Source organism: Anser anser (genome assembly GCF_964211835.1).
Source record: "Anser anser genome assembly, chromosome: 1".
Lineage (NCBI taxonomy): Eukaryota > Metazoa > Chordata > Aves > Anseriformes > Anatidae > Anser > Anser anser.
Genome location: NC_139720.1, coordinates 163,529,575 through 163,542,954, shown reverse-complemented (window position 1 = coordinate 163,542,954; position 13,380 = coordinate 163,529,575).

The following is a 13,380-nucleotide window of genomic DNA, read 5'->3' as shown; positions in this document are numbered from 1 at the left end:
AATCAAAATTTTTTATCTTCTGCAGTGTAACAGCATTACGACCCACATGTTCTTCTTTCTTGGCTCCAAACCTCAACCAGCAGACTACAAGCCCTCTTGCTGCAACTGTTCTACTTTATAAAAAAAAAAAAAAAAAAAAAAAAAAGATATTCCTTGAACGAGAGAAAGTTTGATGGGAGAGTTGAGTTGACAACCTACTGCTTACAGCATGCACAAGAGTGTGAAGAGCCCTGGGAGAACTTGCTTGCATTGTGGTTTCATATGAGACTGAGCTTGACCTGGTAGACTTCACACGTCAGATATTTAGATTGTGGAGCCTGTACTAAAACCCATAGACTTCCTTTCTCCAGTACACTTACTCATCAGACATTGCAATAATTTTAGGCTGGAAACATTGGCCTGAAGAAGTCACAAGTTTTTTCTTAAAAGCTTCATACAGTAGGTGTCAGATACGTGAACAGGTGCCACAAAAGTAGACAGGTTTTATATCCAGTATAGTCTTCCATAAAAGCCATGTAGTCATATCACTTAAAAATTCTGATGCTGTGGAAGTAAGAGGTGTATTTACTGAGTAGGCCAGGCCAGGGTCCTGACCAGAATCCTTATTTAAACTGTATATATTGATCTGAGTTTCTGGCCTAGTTTCCACGTTGATTGCTTGCATTAAAATACCTGAGCAGTTCTTAGGACAGGACAGAGCCCCAGAACTACTGCTCTTGCTGCCAAGAGTCTCCGGAATAGCTGTTTAGTAAAGTATCAAATCCTCACATACATATTTATATTTTAACTTTCTTTCCCTGTTACTTTCTTTTCTCTCCCTGCTAATTACTTTATTTATTATTATTATTATTATTTAATTAATTATTTTCTCTGCAGCCTGTGACATAGTCTGCTGGAATGACATGCTTTCAAAGGAAAAGGGTACTGTAGGGAAGTCAAGGGACAGACCTGAGCTTCTTCCAACTTAGTGAATTGACCCTGAGCTTTCTTTGGGAAAGTATGTATTGCTCACTACGCTGTTGGTTAGAAGGAGAGAGGTAAGGAGCTGAGCCACCCATCTCCTTCTCTTCCCAAAACACACACTCATATGAACATACATACACACATAAAAAGTTTGATACAACAGAAATGGGTTATGTGTTTTAAGGAGAGAATTTCAAATTGTAGATCCCAGATGGATGGAAATGGTTTTGCTGTAGCTCTGACCCCAGAACGTGAACTGAGATTCTACTTTTACCTTTTTACTTTTTACTTTTAAGTAAAAAGGTTTTTACTTTTAAGTTTTCTTAAATTTCCTCTGAACTGCATCTTTGATGTTCATGATCTTGGTGTGGGCGCCTGATTCTCTGCCTTTCCCAGTTTATTGTGTGAGATGGTTGGTTGCCTGATTCAGGGATTGGAATTCCACTCCAGGCTTCTCCTTCCTCAATTTGGCATTGCAGTGTTCAGCACTGCAGTACTGAAGTACACAGATTTTTATTTTTATTTTTTTTCCTTTGTGATAAAACACACATTTAGACTGGGGATAAATATTACAGTGCAATTAACTGGAGCTGTGACAAACATTTATTATTTTGGTCAGACACAGCAGGGAAAGGATGAGTGTAATGCTATAGCCCTTAATAAAGGAGTGATAACATTTGCTCCGTATTCTAACCTCAGCATTTTTATTTATTTTTTAATGGATTCCAGTGTTATCATTTTAAGCACTTGTAACAACAATTCTCAACAACCTGCAAGACTTGGCTCCCATGTAGAGTGATTAATACATGATATAGTACTGTACTTTTTCTAATGTTACCATTTTGTAGTTTGTTTGCTTATTCCATTCTTTCCTGAAGTATTAGAGATTGCAAAAAACAAAAGGTTGAAATAGTTGGTCATTCTGCAACGCGTTTAACTAACTGAAGTAGTTACGTGCATTTATACATTTTAAAGGTAGTTAAAAATGACTTTCAACCTCTTATGAAAACTCATGTTCTGCGATAGAAAGAGCAGAAGTTAACTTATGCAACAGAAATCAGTGTAATTTAGATATACGCTAAACACTGAAAATTAATTATCTCAAACAAAACAACAACAAAAAAACCAATCTATTGAAATTCTAAGAAATCAGTCTAAGAAATATCTAAGAAATCAGTCATTCAATTTATTGCTTACACAACTAATACCACTGAATCACATCAACTTAAATAATAGATCTATAATGTGTTCTCAATAATTAATTATTTTCTTATCCATTTTCATGGTGCAGTCTCAGAGCAACATAAGGATTATTTAAATATACAAAAGTAGGTAAGAGTTTGTCTCTTTTCTCTGTAACTACAATGTATTTCTGTTGTTTAATAATGGAGAGGCAAATGCTTCTAAAAGTGCAGAACATGACCCTAAGACAAAGACTACCCTATTTCTATCTTCACAAATATCTTGCTGACATAACTCCAAGAAACTCATTTCTTTTCCCCATGACTCAGTTTCTCATTCCGCAGAAGTAGAAGGAATTATACAGCCCAAAGGTACTTTGGAATCTGTGATGAGCAAAACTGGTGACTGAGGTAATTATGATCGTTATTCAAGGGTGCAATGTGAAAAGTCAAATCTTACATAAGAATAATACCCACTTCTTATCAACTGATCCTAAAGCTTTTACAATGGAATATAATATAATTTTATTTGCTCAACAGATTGGAAAACGGAAGCAGTGACCTTGGGAAAGTCACACGTCAAGCTGTTGGTAGTGCTAGAAACAGACCAAATTCTCAGAAGGCTTAGCACTGCCTTCTATCCCAGTATTTTGAAGATAAAGAACTATGGACTTATATAAATAAGTCTGTTCCAAAGTAAAAGCTAAAGGCCTCCTGTCTCGTCTACCACCTCTCTCAGACTTGATTTTATGCATCAAAGGTTGCATATGCCAGTCATTTTCTTTCTGGAGGCCTAATGTAGTTATGCGTTGTGACAGTAACACCAAGCCTTGGTTTTCTTATTAATTCACATCTTAATTCACCATAATTTAATTATATTAACTGGGGAAAAAAAAAGGTATATTTTATTTCCTCAATCTTTTTCTGACTCAGACTCCAAAAAGAATAGATTTCAGAGAAAAACAATAAACTGTTTGAAACACAAAGTGCCTCTCACTTAATTAAAAAAAAAAAAAGAAAAAAAACACATAAGAATTCCCTGTTTAAATACAAGGACTGTGAAGAAGTGGTTTTATATTCTGGAAATCCATCATTTCCTTTTTTCTGCTACCAAATAGAAGGAAAACAAAAGCAGGCAACCAGGTAAAGATGCAAAATAAATTAATAATTTTCAGTGCAGTTCAAAACAGAAACCTGAAGTGTTTGAGTTGATTGAACTGGTTTGTTCTGTTTTTTGTTATTTTTGTTTTCTGGTGTAAGACAAAACACATTTTGAAACAGAAAATCACAGTGGAATACAAGGAAATCAGAATTTGATACCGTCCTTTTTTATTGTTTCTTTTTCTTTTTTCAAAATTTATTTTGTCCAGATTATTTTTTTTTATTTTGCTTTGATTAATTGTAATTGTAATTTACTGACAGAAAATTTCTACACAGTCTTCTGAAAACATCCACTTTGAGAGCACCCTGTGTTCTCTGAACATTAAAAAGACAATTGCTAGACATCAGCAAACTGTGAGAATATTGAATAAATGAAACGCTGTTAACAATAAAATAATATCTTCTGCCTAATTATGCAGTGCCTATAAACAGTATCCTGGAACCAATCCCACATGACATTTTAGTTTAAATTAAATAACATTTCATATACATAAAGGAAAAGAGGTTGGTGACCCAATTAATAGTTGTATTACTTGATTTTGCATCACATAATCCCAAATTATTTCAAATGTATTACTCTGATGTAAAGCTAGAGTATTGCAGTGGTCACTCAGGATGTAGTTTGTTATTTTTTTCTCCATTGGCAAAGATGATCTAAGAAATCCCTTACTGCCTCCGCTAGCCTCTAGTCACTAACTCTAGCTTCTTGAGGCTTTTTATTTAACCAAGACTATTTTATTGATCTGGTTCATATTATGGTCTACAACTTTTTCCTACTGAGCTGATGACAGGATGAAATCAGTATTGCTGCTGAGGTAGCTAAGGCAGCATCCTTATACCCAGAGAGGATAGATACATACTAAAGTCTAGGATTCAGCACCCACAATTTAGCTGGAGTGAATCTGGGTCTAATTATCTTTAAATTATTATGTAAAATATACAGAGTATTAAATGCAACTTAATATAAGACTCTTACAAATGAATATACATGTATGTATACAGATACAGATGTATATAGACATACGGGAGTTAGACATCACTGTGATGGGAGTATTTAACAGACTGAAATAAGACCACTGACAAAGCAGTGCTTTACTACACTGACATTCATTAACAACATGCATTTCCAATGGTAAGTTCTTACACAATTATTATTACTGCATATTCAAATAGTCCTTAATTGCCATTTCATACATTAATTATTCAATATCACATAGCTAATGTCATGTAGTTAGCTGGGATGGCTGTGGTCAGCCTGGTCATCCTGTTTGAGGATCAGGTTTCAGATACCTTTGATGAGGCAAGCTAGGACTGAAGTCAAGAGTCATCTTTCTTTCTCTTTTTCTCATGCATCCATGGTATTTTTACATTCCTCACAACCTCCCTAAGAAGAAAGGTTCATCTCATTTGCTCCCAACACGGATTTCAGGATCAGGACTTGTTTGTTTCCCCAGTCATGCTTCCTGTCTGTTCTACATCCACTGGTCTTACAGTGCAGAGTTTATGTCTTATGATTTTCATGGTACCCTATTTATGCAATTACATCACAAGTCTCCTCTTGTTCCTTGCTGTTATATATCACCTTTATATTTACATTTAACTATGTCAGATCACTCAGGCATTGTTTCTGGTTATGCCATTACTAACATTACAGTCTCAGAAATAATTATACAGTGTTGTTGTTTAGGTGTTTCAGTGTATTTATGTTTAGGCTCTAGGCAAGCAAATACCTTTTTCCCTTCTCAGTCTCATTCTATTTATGGGTGCTGAAGGCCTCTGTATTTTTCCACAATACTTCTATTTAAGCAACATAAATATTTACTCCATAAGTTACTACATAAACTGCATGGATATTTAGATTTAATAAATGTGACATAAATTTTGCTGAAGATACTTGATAGTAATTTACTTCAGATTTGTTTTTAGAATCATAGAATACTTGGTATATACTTTTATAATACTTTATGCTTTTATATTACTTTGTACTTTTAAATACTTGTCATAAGAATTGCACCCTCATTAATTAAGTAAGCTTGTGCTCTTTCTCCTTTGACTGGAAGCTGCTTGCTTAGTGTCAGGTAGAAGGCTTCTTAGGCATGTTCTCAGTTGAATAGATCAGGGAAAGTTAGGATAGTGATTGAGTAAATCATGTGACTCAAATAACTGACACTTTTACTTCTTTACCTTCTTTGACATGAATACTTATTTACATTCTAGAGTTTTATGTTCATAACTAGAAAAGAATATTCATAAATTATAGACCAGGTCCACATTATATGGTCCTGTAGGATGCATGTGATCTGTGGTTAATGTGCTTGCTTCTTGAACAGATAATTTGTTTGGTGCACAGGGTGCAGCTTTTACACTACAGAACCTCACAAGGGAGCCTCAGATGAACCTGCTATGTTGCACAAATTCAGGGCAGTCTGATACGAGAGATCTGTTGAATCTATGCAACAGTATATTCCTTCCTTTCTTGCAATAAGCATGGCCTAACCCTTATATGAAGACTGACCAACCACAGTCCCTTCCTGCAGTAGAAATGCAACACATTTTTTTCTTTGGTCTCTGGTCATGAGTAGAATCACTGAAATGTGCTGCCCTCTCTCTGGGTACATACCAGATTGCTAAAGAACTCCAGGGCCACAAGTGGTAAATACCTGCAGGAGGACACACAGGGTCAATGCTGAATAACCCACTTCACTTCTCACTGACATTCTTTGTCATTTTCCTTCCCCATAACAGTCATCATGAAAGTTCAAGTTATTGAGGACTGACTCAATGACTTGTGTACCTTCATGTAACAGTGAAAGGTCAACTAAAGGTAAAGCAAAACTAAAACCAAGTAAAAAAGAAATTATCTAACGACTAAAAAGAGATTTGTCTGAGGGTTCACAGTAACAGCTCACTTTTGGGTTGATTTCTCAAAATATAAAATGGTTGCAGGGCACTTATATTTTTCTAACCAATTGATTCAATAGGTTATTATTATCATTATTATTATTAGGTCACTGTTGGAATAATTAAAAAACAAACAAACATTGGTTTTAGGGTTAAAGTATTTTATCCTTTACCCTTAATTAATTATTACTATTTTATTTCTATTTTAAGAAAGGAAAGTGGGAACTCAAAATTATTTGGTTTTAATTAAATATTTAAATAAAATATTTTGCTGTTTTTAAACCTAGTTTTTAAAAGTGAAACTGAAGCATATCTGTTTCTATTAAGTAGATAGTATGCTATCTACTAAGCATATCTGTAAATTCAGCAGCATGGGGTAGCTTTAGCTTTTAACATCTAGTCTGAGACATGAATTCAGGCATCCTTGCAGACACTGGAGAGAAATTTAGCCATTCAGTTTATACTGAAATACATACAAAACAAGAAGAATGAATTGTGTTGGCCTTTTGTATTAAAGGCCTCTAAGGCTTTTTTTATTAAAGGCCTTAAATTTTACATTATCTTACAGTACATCTAAATTACTTTTAGATCACTAATTCTGGATGTGGTTAATAGCATCCAAAAGGATTGTGTGGGAGGTGTTTTCAAGAATTAATACTTTACTGAAAAATATTGACACAATTTTTTTTTGTAGTCTTTTTTTTTTTTTCTTTTTTAAAGGAATGAAGTGTGTGAAATATATGTTTTGGTTTATTTATGCATTTCAAAAAAAATCTAAATAGAAAATTGTCTTTTAGATGGAGTCAGATATTCAATACAAAAAGAGGGAATTATTTTTCAAAGCAGACTGAACAGAAAAAAAAAGACATCATGTTGTGTCTTATAAAATTCTTTTGAAAGGATTAATATGGAAAAGACATATCCTGATGTTATTTCTTACCTTTCAATATTACAGAGGGATGTTATTTTATTTTCTCTTACATCTCTACTAACATATCAGAAAGAAATGAGAGGTGAAAATAAAGAGTGCTATGGTGATAAGTGTCATAAAAGCTGGATTTTATATTATGTGTATTGGTAGCTTATAGTTCTCATTTTTGACACATAAAACTGCTTGGAAGCAGTTTTCCTAATTATTACAAACACTCCTTGATTTTATGACTTTCTGTTGGTACTTATGAATATTTTCTTCCCTACACTAGCACCATCACTAACATTTTGATTATCTGTCTTTTAATTTATCATTACCTTGTTGAAACCAAGAAAATCCACATCTTTTGCTTGATATCAAGGAAATTAACCTCTTTCCTTGAAATCAAGGTTCTCAAAGTTATACAAAAGTAGCACTTAAATTCACAAAAACTTTGAAGAGTTAAGTATATTTGAAATAGTAATGATAATAATAATAATAAAAAAAGCTATATCTGATTGGCATTTTTGTTGCTAGGAAATTTCAGCTACTGTTTATAACATGAATGTGTTTTCTCTCTTTCTTTTTAAATTTTTAAAAATGGTTGATGAATACATAAACATACAAAAAAAGGAAAAAAAAAACACAGCCCCTCAATATTGTAATAAATTTGTGTAAAAGCTTCCAACTTATCATATGATTAAAAATAATAAATAAATAGTAATCTTCAAAGCAAACTATTCTCACAGAAGGCAAGAAACAAAAGGAAGAGCACACTTCCATTTAGTCCTTTAGCTGCCAAGCTACACTTTCCTGGTGCAAAAACCAACCACTTATTGGTCAACTAGTGAGGAATGGGATATATGGTTAGATGGACAAGAAATGGGATGTATAGTTAGATGGACAATTTGCCCAATATAGTACAATGATTATTATGGTCTGTTGTTCAGCTTGTGTATAATTCAAAACTATAATTAATTTGTTTATCACCACCTAGCTCAGTAAACATAATGGAATTTTGTTGTAGCTTAGAAACTCTCATAGTTTCACAAAGAAGATAAAAAGCACAACATTTCTCAAGACCTCCTTGGCAATTTTCAAGTTTTCCTGCAACAGACTAGAAATTCTCAATGTTCTTTTAACATGTTCTTAAACATAATTTAACAACACGGTGAGATAAATAACTGAACTATTTTAACTTAAACATTTCTTTTCCAAATATCCAGAACAACTTAGTGATAAAAAAATATAAGCTTCATAGGTTCAGTTTGTCAAAGGTTTAAACAGCTACCAAAACCATGTTATATTGTTAGAGCTAACATGAATCTTAAAAAGAGCCAAGAAAAAATAATGATTCTTACAAAATAAAGAAATGTTATTACCACGTACATTTGCTCCAAGCTTTGCCACTTACTATCTATGCAGTTGGTAGGGAGAAAAACAAGGAACTAGAGAAAGAGCGGTGAACTTTTACCATTTACTCATACATGTTCACAGCCCCAGGTGTTAAATCAGGAGAAATTATGTGATTTTTTTACTGACATTTAAAAAGTGTTTTGTGATCTTTTGTTGAAAATTATAGTAGATTAAGGCAATAGTATAATATATTTTATTTGTAAAACACTTTAGTAGCATTAAGTATCTTTGAACAAGTTATCTTGATATCACAAATGGTACAGAAGCATTGCTGCTGAAATATTAAATCTAGTAATACTATCAAAACATTGTACTTGTAAATATATATATATAACCACAAAATTTATATGTCATGTACTCCAGGCTCTATAAGTGGGGGAAAAAAAACCACACACACACAGAAAAACCCGCAGTGTTTCTTATAACTGTTTACAAGCCTTAGAACAGATTTATGTTTTTTGTTTGCTTGCTTGCTTGTTTTTTCTCTCATATTATTGCATTAGTGATACAGAAGCTGATCCCAAAAGACATACAGTGTCTACAGCTCCCAGTGACTTTTTGATAAAATGTGGATGTTTAGTACTTTGCAGAATCAGACCAACATAAAACTGTTTTTTCCCCTAGAATTTTTGCACAATATGCAGAAAGGTCTGTAGGACTTTTTTTTGGTTTGATGATATCATCTTCAGTTCAGACACTGAGTTTGAAAATTAAAGCCAGAATAATTGCTAAAACAGCACTTTTCTGACAGAAATGCATAATGTTTGGCCTTTATGAGTTTGTTTCATAAATTGTTAATTTGATACTTGTTTTCTGAACATCTGGTACGGCATTTAAGAACCCGCTGTTGGCCCACACTCTATTTTCTTTTTGGATTTCAGATGTAGAGATAATACACTCTAATACTGAGACATGTTCCTTGTCCCATAATCCAAAGATAAACAAAATTGGAGATGTAAAATACTGCAAAATTATTCCTTCTTCACTTTCTACTTATACATTTAACATAATTAATTTCTTAAACAATACTGATTGTATGAAAGATAAACTCAAATTAAGTCACAAGAGAAAGACTTTGGCTCGGAGGTGGCGTTATTTTATTTTGTGCTCTTCCCTTTGCTGTAATCTTCTGTCTACTGAGAAAAGAAACAAGAGAAGAGAGAGGAACCAACAGAAAGAGGAAGAGGGGAAAGGAGGGAGAGGGGGCTAGGAGGGGGAAGGAAGGAAGGAAGGAAGGAAGGAAGGAAGGAAGGAAGGAAGGAAGGAAGGAAGGAAGGAAGGAAGGAAGGAAGGAAGGAAGGAAGCCTTTCAATAAACTAATAAATAAATTCAATTAAATATATTAAATAAATTAATTTCAATAAATTAATTATGGCTTTGCTCAAACATGTAAGGCAACTGAGGTATAGCTTAGGCAGTAGTGTCTTGAGGTCAATAATTAGATTGACTAGTTGAACAATACTAGAAATAAATAGCTTTTTGTCTGTACTAATGCTATTTTTTTTTGTACAGATAGAAATTGACTATATTCACTGCCTCAAAAATTAATGTAATTCTTTGGAAGACTAAACTGTGTAAAAGGAATGTATTTTCAAATTAATTCTTAGTATCAATGTCATCTGGGAATAATACACAAGAGTAGTAACGGTACAGTATAAGAAACCTGCCTGTTTATCTGCCTGGAAAAAAGCTTGTCATCCTCTTATTTTGGTAAATGATAGGGAATAACTTTGATGCCTGTGGTTTAAATAAATATATAAATATCAAGGCTAAACAACATTATGTCATCAGATGTAATAGAACAGGTTGGCAATTATCAATAAACAAGTTAATAAAGGTTTATCACTTGCAAGAAACAAGCAATATATCACATTTTGATGCAATCAAACTAGAATTTGAAATCACTTTGAATTTTATTTAATGTTTTGCCACACAGTGACATGCTGAACACTTGACTTTTATTCTGGGAAAAAATTTTGTGTCAGGGTATTCCATCCATTTAGTGGTAGTGGATACCCTTATGCAGATTAGGGGCATTAATAGAAAGGGACCCTCTTTGCTTTAAATTGTAATTAAACCCACCCTAAGAATGGAAGGTGCTTTGCCATCTTTTATGTATATTTTGTCCAAGAAAAATGTGAGTTTGCTGTGTTTTCAGGCTTTGAAAGATTAGAGATCCTATTACAAAGTATTCACTAATTTAATACATCAAATACAGGATCTGTATTGAATATATTTAGGAGCCACACAAAATAAGACAAATCAAAATAATTACACACATCCATGAAGGCAGAATTTCCTTTCTTTTTATTAGTCTAAACGTCTAATCTGCATGATTCTTGGTACATTATTCTGTGCATCTTGCTGGATTCTACACATAAAATAAAGATTCATTAGTCAACAAGGGAAGGAGTAGGATCTTGGTATAGCAGAACAAATGAAATTCTGCTGTTAGGGGAAGAAGGCAAACATTGGATATTTGTTAGCAGGCCAGACAGCAGCTCATCAGATTATCTTTTGCATAAATGCATAAATATAGACACATACATCTGTACTTATTTATATGTACATATGTATATGCACATACATTCAAACAGCTTCTACATGCAAATTCATAAGAATGAAAAATGTGAAACAAATCTCTAAGTCAATAAAATAAAATAACATAAATAATAGTCACTGAATTTTACCTTAAACTAAATCCTAGCTGCCAAAATAGTATATTTTCTTTAGGGAGATATTAATGAAAATCAACCACATAACCATAACATTTTACTGGAGAGAGGTCTCTGTTGCTTTACTAGGATTAAATATAAGAGGTTAATTTCTGACCTATGTGTACAGTTTTAGGGCTCTCCTACCTTTTTATTTAGCAGTTTGATTCAGCTACAGAAATATAAAAGACAGTATACAGAATCATATGTACCATTATCTAACAGCTAAACAAATCCAAGGCAAACTTATTTTTCAAGGATTTATTAATGCTCACCACCCTCACTGCTGGTAAACCCCCAAATCAGCAGAAATATTTAATCTGTACTAACGAACAGATGGGACATACAGAAGTCAGGATTGATGTTCTATCTTGATGGCAATACATAATTCCTGGAAGCTCATGCAGTGGGTGACTTTAGGTCTTCATCTATGAAATATTCTCTGTTTGCTTACAAGCCATCTTAACTAAAATATCACATCTCTGCCAAGCAAATTGCACTGAAAAACAAAACAAAACAAAACAAAACAAAACATCCAAAACAACCAAAGAAAGAACAAAAACAAAACAGTCAGGTTTAGTTAAGGTTAATGATCACAGATTTACATAATTATTTAGGTTGAAAAGAATCTCTGGAGGTCATCTGGCCCAACCCAGTCCTCAGCCAGGGACACTTAGAGCTGCTGGCCCAGGACCATGTCCAGATGACTTTCGAATATCTCCAAGGAGGGAGACACCTCTCTGGGCAACCTGTGCCAGTGATCTATCACCCTTACAGTAAGGAATTGTTTCCTAATATTTGGAGGGAACATCCTGTCTTTCGTTTTTGCCCATTGTTTCTTGTCTTGTCACTGGACACCACTGCAAGAAGTCTGGCTCCATCCTCTCTGCATCTCACTCCAAGTATTTATACATATTGTTAGGATCCCCACTGAACCTCCTATTCTTTAGGCTGAACAATTCCAGCTCTTTCAAACTTTCCTTATAAGAGAAATGATTTAATACCTTATCTCTGTGGCCCTCCTTTGAACTCTCTCCAGTAGTCCATATCCCTCTTGTACTGGGTAGCACAGAACTGGACACAGTACCCCAGATGTGGCCTACCCCGTGCTAAGTAAAGGGGAAGGATCACCTCCCTCAACCTGCTGGTGATACTTTGCCTAATGCAGCCCTGGATATTGTTAACTTTCTTAGTGGCATGGGCACATTGCTGTCTTGTGCTCAGCTGGGTGTCTACCAGGACCCCAAAGTCCTTTTCTGATAAACTGCTTTTCAGTTGTGTCACCCCCAGCAAGTACAGGTGCCTGGAGTTGTTCATCCCCAGGTGCAGGACTTTGCACTTCTCCTTTCTGAATTTCATGAGGTTCCTGTCAACCTGTTTCTCCAGCCTGTTCAGGTCTCTCTGGATAGCAGCACAACCCCCTGGTGAGTCAGCCACTCCCCTCCCTCAGTTTTGTGTTGTCTGCAAACTTGCTAAGGGTACATTCTGCGCCATCATCCTTCATCCTTCATCATCAATGAAGATGTTAAACAGGACTGGACCCAGTTTTGGCCTGGGGTACACCACTAATTACTGATGTTAAGTTAAATTAGTCAATATGGGTATTATGCATTAAAACATCTTGTGTGTTTTCCAGTGTAGAAAGTAAACTACCTGTAGGAAAAAAAATAAACAAAACAACAAACAAACAAACAAAATATTTACCTGCAGATCCTATTATTTTCAGCACAACCCCCACCAGATTGCTTTGTGCGGGCTTCTGAATCACTAGAGAGGGAAGAATGCCTCCATTTATCTCTGTGTTTTGTTAACATTCCAGTGCAAATAAAGCTATTTCAAGTCAATGGGCTTGATTCAACAATGGAGCGCTCTAGTTTTAGGTGTCTCAAAATAATGTAGCTGGATTGATTTCAGTGTACTTCAGTGGTTAGCTGGGATCAATATTGGTAACAGAAGTTGTAAGAAGGTAATATTCACAAAAGATTTTCTTCACTGGCCAGGGGTGAATACAGGCTCATCTCCCAACTTCTCCCAGTGATCTGTAGAAAAAATACTATCTTCTGTTTGTTTTGTTTTGTTCCAACCCGCCCCCCCACCCCCGGCCCCATTGCTCAGTTAAATTGTACCTTTAATT